At 32.5% G+C, this 8,495-nt stretch overlaps 1 non-coding gene across 1 annotated transcript; it reads left to right on the top strand.

Moving 5' to 3' along the window:
* The first annotated feature begins 4,596 nt into the window (after positions 1-4,596).
* Positions 4,597-4,700, top strand: LOC136307148 (U6 spliceosomal RNA). Its single transcript, XR_010725830.1, has one exon. It is a non-coding gene; the product is annotated as a U6 spliceosomal RNA (small nuclear RNA).
* The last annotated feature ends 3,795 nt before the right edge of the window (positions 4,701-8,495 follow it).

The following is an 8,495-nucleotide window of genomic DNA, read 5'->3' as shown; positions in this document are numbered from 1 at the left end:
CTCTGGGAAGGTAGCATCTTACACTGCACAGTATCACTACCTAGAGTCCTTTTAAACTAGTTCATAATAGAACATCAAAGACCAAATTCTTGTATTTCAGGGCTATTTACCCCCAATCAAAAGGACACCTTAGAATTGGGAAAAGTTTCTGGGGGAAATTAATAACCTAGATAATATTGTTTTATTCTGTTGGCAGTGTAAGGATATATAGTTCCTTTAACTCACCATTTGTCTGAAAAACAAAATTAATGTATGCTGACACAAATATGCATGGTATACCTTATACCACTCACCAACAACGGCAAGATAAAACAATAATCCATGCTATGGTGATGGCAGATGAGTAATCATCAAAGTATGCTCTAATGTTAGGACTGTGAGCATGTTGAACTCTGATAAAACCTGCAATTTTAGTTAAACATACTTCATTGAGCTGATATAGACAGATGCTAATAGGTTTAGATGGGTAGTTCTGATTTCATTTTTAAACAAGATCTTTCAGATTCAAAACTCAAACTGGGCTCAGCTGCCCCCTATAATTAAATTTTAATGACTTAGGCTGAGTGTTTGTGTTTTGGCAGCATGCTTAATAATGTTAGCATTTAAACGGTTACAACTAGAAGTTGAAGGGAGGAACGCCATTCGAGTCATAGGTGACTCTTTTCCAAAGACACTCTGGTTGACTGGGATGTGGTGGGATTTAACAGGACAGCTAGTCACAGGTCATTCAGTTGTGATGGCTGGTTAAAAAATAAATTAGAATAAAATTCCACATACTCTAAATTCCACAGCGGCCTGAGGGCCAAATCTTCTCAGTTTTAACACTTTTTCACCAGAGGTAACAGTTCTATATGTGTTTGTATGCCAAAGGGTCTATTGGTAAATAAAAGCTGCATGTGGTACTTCTCATAAAATCACCCTTTCTCACAAAATGACAAGAACAATCCATGGAACACATATTAATCCGTTCATTAAAAAAAATTATTATTAACTTTGCAGTGGTGTATTTCACTGGCTTTCTTTTATAATTAAAAACTTTTCTCCCTCAAATCCCCTTTCCAGCAAGCAGCCTGTTGCCTGAAGTTTTAATCCTTCATTACTAGTTAAAACAAAATCGCCAATTAGGCACATGAACACGTCTGTATTAATCTCATTAAGGTGATGGCACCAAATAAATTGGAACTATTTTTGTGCTTTTACTGTGTTCCTATGGCTTTATCAGGCCCTGTGGTCATATACAAAGACCTCGAAGCTTAGTCATTTAGAGTCATTCGGTTGTGGACTGAATGTGGCATTACCATCTATGGCTGAAAATTGCTTTCAGCTTTTAAACTGCACTGACTAGTCTGTAGTTAATCTTAGATCATTCACTCGCAAAATTAAATGAGCCAGAGTGATGGTCTTTTTTATATATATATATATAAAATAATACATCACAAAACACTTATTTGCCCTGCCCAAAAGAGAGATCAAATTCATTTAAAATCCCATAAACCAGAGTTGTGAATTTTTAATTTTATTTAGTAGCAGAGAAATAGAGGGTAAGCTATCTTTCTACAGCACATCGTTGCTATAAATTTACATATGGAACATGGTTTGATGCTTAACCAACCTTTAATCCACCTTTGATGTATACTTCTACTTCAACATAGTCATGTGACGCCTTTATGAATGCAAATGTAAAAAAGACTGTTTTGGATCTCTGATGTAATTAGCCATAAACCATGTTTTTTAAAAAAAGGAAGAGTGTCTACTTGAGTCACTGGAGTTGCATATAAAGTTCACAGTTATCACGGAAGAATAACCTTAATAAACTAAGTTTAAAAAATTTACTTCATTCATTCTTATATTTTCTGCTTAAGTAACTACTGAAGACTATTTTTTATACCAGTGAGATTCAACTAAGATTTGATTGCTAAATACTTTGTTTCATAGGAATAAACCATTTTAATTTTCATAAGATTTTTACATAGCTTCTTATAAATATAAAATCATACTGAGAGAAAAATGCTAACTAAAACAGTAGGAAATGCAACACTTCTTATCTGATTATCATATGTTATAACAATTTCAAACACATCACCTTTTAAGTAAAAACTCTCAGTGTGTTTGCTTGTTGTTGGTTTGCCACCTTCCTGTTGCCTCACCCCACAATGTGGACCAAATGTCGATGTTTTGACTTTGGCAGTCACTAATTTTAGGCTCCAAAAAACATAAGCCAACACAAATGAGGTGAGGTCACTTCAAAATGCCAGTTGGAAGCAAAAAGTTTGGATATTTGGGGTTCTGACCCAGTGAGTCCCCTGGTGGATGACAGGATACTAAGGTTAGACATTGGAAAATAAGGTTCATGCTACTCTGTCACTGGGGCTGATGCAAGCTGCCTGTTTGACATAGAAGGTGATGTGTGGTCTGAACCTCAAGAAAAAGGAAGTCAGCCACCCAGATCAAAATTACCCTGTTGGCCATCCAAAAATGATTCTGACATCAGCTTAGGGAGACAGGAAGAAAATAGTAAAAAAACAGAAAACAAAAATTAAGATTGTAGTTTATTTTGAAAGAGTCTAGAGAATTTCATAGATCTATCTCAATGTCATGAAAGTTTCTGAATTAAGAATATAATCGCCAAAGCCACATTGGTGACATCTGTTTATTTTTACTATATGTTGCAAATATACATGGCTGCAAGCTGTACTATTCCAGAAATTAGTCATTCATCATTTCTAAAAATATAGTTTTATAAGCATAAATGCATAAGATTAAATGCATTTCTATTTGTTTCTTTAAATTTAAACAAAAACAAAGTTAATTAAAATAATAGACAAATCAATAGTCATGTTTATATAAACTTATTTTATTGAGATTGCCTTAAAAACTTTCCTGAGATCCTCTGACCTGCTTCTAAATATAACAGTATTCCTTAAATCTTATAATATTGCTAATTGGAAAATAGATATTATAATTATATTTTTGAATAAATTTTAATAATTGCAAAGGAGGCATATCTATTAAAGATTTATCCTTTTTCCAAGAATATAAAAATAAAAGATACATATATATTTTTTTAAATTTCATTCGAATATCAAGTGAACATTCTAAATACCGCACGATATTAGTTTTGCCATCTCAAGAAAAATATCTGCATATTGTTGTTTATTCTGTAAAATATTCCTTTTTTTAATAGCCTGAACCAAATAATTTCTCATTTTTACAGGCTTCACTTCACTTTTCTCACAGTGAATAAATTGCAACTTATTTCCATGAAATTCACAGATGACACAGATCTTTATTTTGCATAAAGGCATAAAGAAGTGTCTAATATCTTCAATATTCATCTGCTAAGTGGACATTTGCATTGGGTTAGAACGGAAAAAGAGCCCCAACCCTCCTGCAGTGACAGCTGTACAAAGGGATGACATCTGACAGCTGTGACAGTGCTGAAGGGAAACTCAGATGACTCGCAGCATCCATGATCCAATTACAGCACACATCCCTCTGACAGACCCAGCAGCTTGACTCCAGCGTGTGGAAGGACAGTATTGATCTCTTGTCAGAAACCAGTTGCCTGCCTGCAATTGTGTGCTGCTGAACTTTGAAAAGCTATAGTACCCTCTTAAATGATAGGGGCAGTCAGGTTATAGTATTCAGGTACAAAGAGAGGTGCAAAGGGTATCTGCTAAATGCTCTAAACTTGAACAAATCATAACAATATGACAGTCCAATCATACTCAGGGAGCCCAGCTGATGTAGCTGGCTACTGTCTGTGCTAATGGAAAGACAGCTCTTTGTGTTTAGTGGGATGATCTTACTTGATGAAAAGGCCACTGCAATTAGTGCATGCTGGTTGGCTGTGCTGGGTGACAGCAGCATGGATAGAATAATGGCAGCTGCCAATAACCCTAACTTCAAGAAAACAGACAATTAGGCCTTTGATCCTAACACTGTTAGTCTCTCTACTCCAGACCTCTGCTCCACTTTTACCATAAACCTCACAAGGACAATGTGGTACAACCTCACCAAACAGAACAACTTGGTCAAGAGGTCAATTACCTTTTTCCTCTTGCTTCTCTGTTTCTGCCGTCCTTAAGGCAAGACAGAAAGAAGGAGACAGAGAAACTCTGAGACTTATGCAAAATGTAACAAATATTTCCTTTCAACTATAGTTTGGAAGCTAATATATGAGTGCAATGTTCTAACATGCATAATTTTACAATACATTTTTAAAAATAAGATGGTGAAAACAATATGTTAAACTTTATAATAGAGCTATCTAATGGAAAACGTTCTAGAGTTTAAAGACGCATGTAGCACTGAATGTTAAAGAATTTTATGAAAATCCTATAAAAATTGAAGGTTATTTCCAGTTTATCCTTATTACTTTAGGAAGGAATAAAGATAGATGAAATATTCTAAATACTTAGAGCATACACAGAACTTATATACAAATTATTTCAGTGCTTTTCAACAAGTGCAGCTCCAGAACAGGTATATCACTAAGGTAGAAGTAAAACTAGTTAAATATTGGGCCACATATATATGTATTCACATACAAAAACAATCATACTAGTGTAAACAAATTCATGATCAGAAAAATTAATGTTGGTTTTGGCAGTATCTTTTCTAAAATCAAAATACAGAGAAGATTAGCCTGGATCCTGTGCAAAGATGACAAGCAAATTCAGGTAGTGTTCTATATTTTTAAAAGAATATTCTTTATCTCAAATATAGAACTTTTCTTAACTTTAAAAGTATATTTTTTTCTGAAAGAGTTGAACAGGTAATAAGTATTATGAACTCTGGGTAAGCAGGCACTTCAACTAAAACCTATAGAATATGTTTAGTGTTGGCATTTTATTAAATTGTAAGATTTAAGAGAAAAGATAAAAATGACTTTATATCAGTCTTAGATACTTTCTAATAGAATGGGAATAATGGAGAAACTGGAAAACTGACATTACATAAAGCATAAATGTATGTTTCAAATAGTCAAATGTTGAAGAATGGTTTGGTATTATTGAAAATATAAAATAGGCTATAGAAACCAGGGTTTCGGAAATGAAGAAGGATCTAGAGATTAAAAGCATGGAAAAACAAACTTTTGGAGAACATTAGACTAAAAAAGAAGAAAATTGAAACATAAAAGTTTCTAAGCCAGAAGAAGACAATGTGCTTAAGTAATATAAATATACTTACTATACTTGCAAAGATACTCCTGTTCTCTAATCTGTAAATAAATGTTCATTAAAACCCATGAGGTCATACAAATATAAATTGGATAATAAAAAATTAGTGAGGGTGTGAAGAGATATTCTCTTCTTCTTGATAGGAGTATAGATTGTAACCGTCTTTTTTATTTTTAATTCAGAAATATGTACTGGTATCTAAAATCCATACTACTTTAAGCAAAATAATTTTTCACTACACAAAGATTTCACACAAGAACATTTATTACAGTACTATTTGTAATGAGAAAAAAATGGAATTAACTAGAATATCTAGTAAGAGGATGTCAATTAATGGTTATCATGATATATACAGAAGATAGACTAATATGGTCAATTAAAACATGTGTTTATATAAGCTGATATAAAATTTTCTCCAAGATATAAATATGTTATCAACTTATTTGTACAAAAGCATGCAAAAAATATGTATCTGTACTTATACAAATATGTATAAGATATTTATATCTATATATGCTTTATGTATATGAACATTTTTAGAAATACAAACAAGAAACTGGTAATAGTGTTTATCATGAGTTGGAGATGGTAAAGAAGCTTCTTTTAATTTATGTTATCTCATATATTTGCATATGTATGTATTCCTTTGATAATTTTTCTAACAGTTAATTTTTTTGTGTGTCACTGACCTTTTATTATCAATATAAAGCCAGTCATGAGAGTTTTTCATGTAGATGGAAGACACTGAGGAGAAAAAATGGTCATTACTTAAAAGCACTGTATATTTAGGGTGTACACTTGAAACAAAAATAATAATGGATGTCAAATGTAATTGAAAAATAAAAATTATTTTAAAAAGCTAGAACCCCAAAATTGGGGTTCTTTAATAAACATGTGTTAGATATCTATTTTAGGTAATTTCACGCCAGTCTAGAAACATGAAAAATAATTAGTAGTGTGCCTGCCCACAAGTATCTCAGGGTCTAGTTGGAAAGATTTCATAGAAAAAATGAGTACGATGATGAAAGCTAAGTACCATGGTAAATGAAAGGCACAGATGATTTAGAGTACAGTGATGGAGACAACTCGAGCGTAGGTTGTCAAAAAAATATTCCTAGAAGACACCAGATTTAAGTCTCGATGACAGATGGGGCCAGTGAGGGGAATGCCGAGGCTGTATGCTTGAAGTGCGGGAAACAACATGGGCAAACAGGGCTGTTCAATGTGATTAATCCTTAAAAAACAAAATGACTGGTGGTGAGAGATAAATCTGGGGAGAAAAGTAAATAATCAAAGCAAAAGAGAGTAATTAATGACCAAAAGACCTGTAAGTTTTTCAAATTTCTTCATCTATTAAGGTGGCACAGAAATCAGCTGTTGCGGTCCATTGGAAAAAAGAAAAGAGAATCACCTGGACTTCATGGTAAAAGAAATAGATTCTTGGGCCCCAGAAATTTATCAATCCGAACTGACAATCTGCATGCATAACAATTATCCTGTTGATTTTAATTATCTTACATGCTTAGAAAACATTGGTAGAAGGTTACAAAATCTACAATATAATGCTACTATCATCAGCAAAAACTTGATCCACCTAAAACAAACAAACAAATGAACAAACAACACTAGCAAACCAAATTTATAAACTTGCATCTTTAAATTTATTAAAGTAAATACATGACACAAAATCTTAATTCTACCCAAAGCCTATTATGAGCTAATTATTCTTGACAAGTAAAAAATAAAATAAAAAATTCTAGTTCCTTGAAAGTATCTAGTACAACAACAAAAAAAAACCCTCCATAACTTCTCATTCATCTGATTTTCAATATAATTTATACTAATTCAAATGTCAAGTAATATGAACTTAAAACATTTTAAACTAAATGATTTTACTATGAAACTGAACAAAGACAGACATCAAAAAATCGCTTTGAAATTCTTTACAATTTAATTATATTCAATCTTTTTTCATAATTTTTAAATTTTGTGGCTCTAAAATACATTACATTTTATTAATATTATTTTACTTCTTCCACTAAATAAGTGAATAACTTCACTAATAACAATTGACTATATTTTAATAGTACCTGTCTCCTATAAGTCTGGAAACACAGATCCGTTAAAGCTAAACCACAGCAAAGCAAGAAAATAAATTTCTAGCTTCATTACAGCCCTCAAGATGGTGAGCTTATTGGTTTGAGCATTACGCTTCTATGTCTAATTCTATGCATTGATCTCCTTGTGGATCATTTAACTTTGTTCTGCACCATTTCAAAAGACTGTGCCCTTAAACTTGTCCATCCCTCACATACCTGTCATTGGTCAGAAGGAAAATAAGAGAAGAGTGTGGATGCTTTCATAGAAAAATACACAATTCAATTCAATTTAACAAAAAATTCAAAAATTCTATGGACCATAAATTCTATGGGCCATGAACCATAAACTAGAGCTCAAAGGTATTATAATTTATTAGCAGAGATAGATATGTAAAGAGAAATAATACAGTGTAGTGCAGTAAACATAATAGGAATATTTTCAAGAAACAGGAGAATGAGAATTGTCTGATGGAAAAGTAAGGAAGAAGATATATTTATAAAATTAAGATAATTCTAAACTATACATAAGAGTTCATCAGATTTATGAGGTATCAGATGAGGTTAATCTTGAGCAGAAAGAGTAGCAGACCCAAAGTTCATTGAAGTGTGCGTATCAGAAAACTGTAGCATTTTTGTATTGACTGAACGTATGTTTTGTGGAAGAGGGGGACATTCAATTCTATTGAACCTTTATTCATTTTTTTAAGTTATCTCATTCTACTGTGTTCATACACCCAATGAAAGTCTCCTCAGAATCCTAATCTACCCATGGAATCTCAAGTTCCTAGAGAAAAAATATCCAGAGGCACCATGCTGAATAAAAGTACATTATTTATAACTGTAAAGTTCCCAGATAAACTATGTCAGATAAAATATCTTCTAAGTTAAGATCTATTATAAAAGCCATCGTGATGCAAACCTAATCTGTAATTACAAGGTTTTTCCAATTAAAAAAAATGGGCCAATGAATCACAAAATACAGAGAAAATTACACTATATGTTTTTCCCTAAGACTTCAAACAACTTGTCTAAGCTATCCACTTATCATTTTCCCCCCACACATATCTTGGTTCTTGCCTGGATTTAGCTTCATACCAGCCCCTGAAAATGACAGATTTTGATCCATATAAATTAAAGCCTGTAGAAACCGTAATCAATCTCTTGACCCTCTAAAAATAGTACCTCTTAACACTGTCACTATAATATTTTTGTG

This window comes from Saccopteryx bilineata, chromosome 5, assembly GCF_036850765.1.
Source record: "Saccopteryx bilineata isolate mSacBil1 chromosome 5, mSacBil1_pri_phased_curated, whole genome shotgun sequence".
Taxonomy (NCBI): Eukaryota; Metazoa; Chordata; class Mammalia; order Chiroptera; family Emballonuridae; genus Saccopteryx; species Saccopteryx bilineata.
The sequence above is the reverse complement of the archived record's forward strand: the minus strand, read 5'-3'. Positions and strand labels throughout refer to the sequence as shown.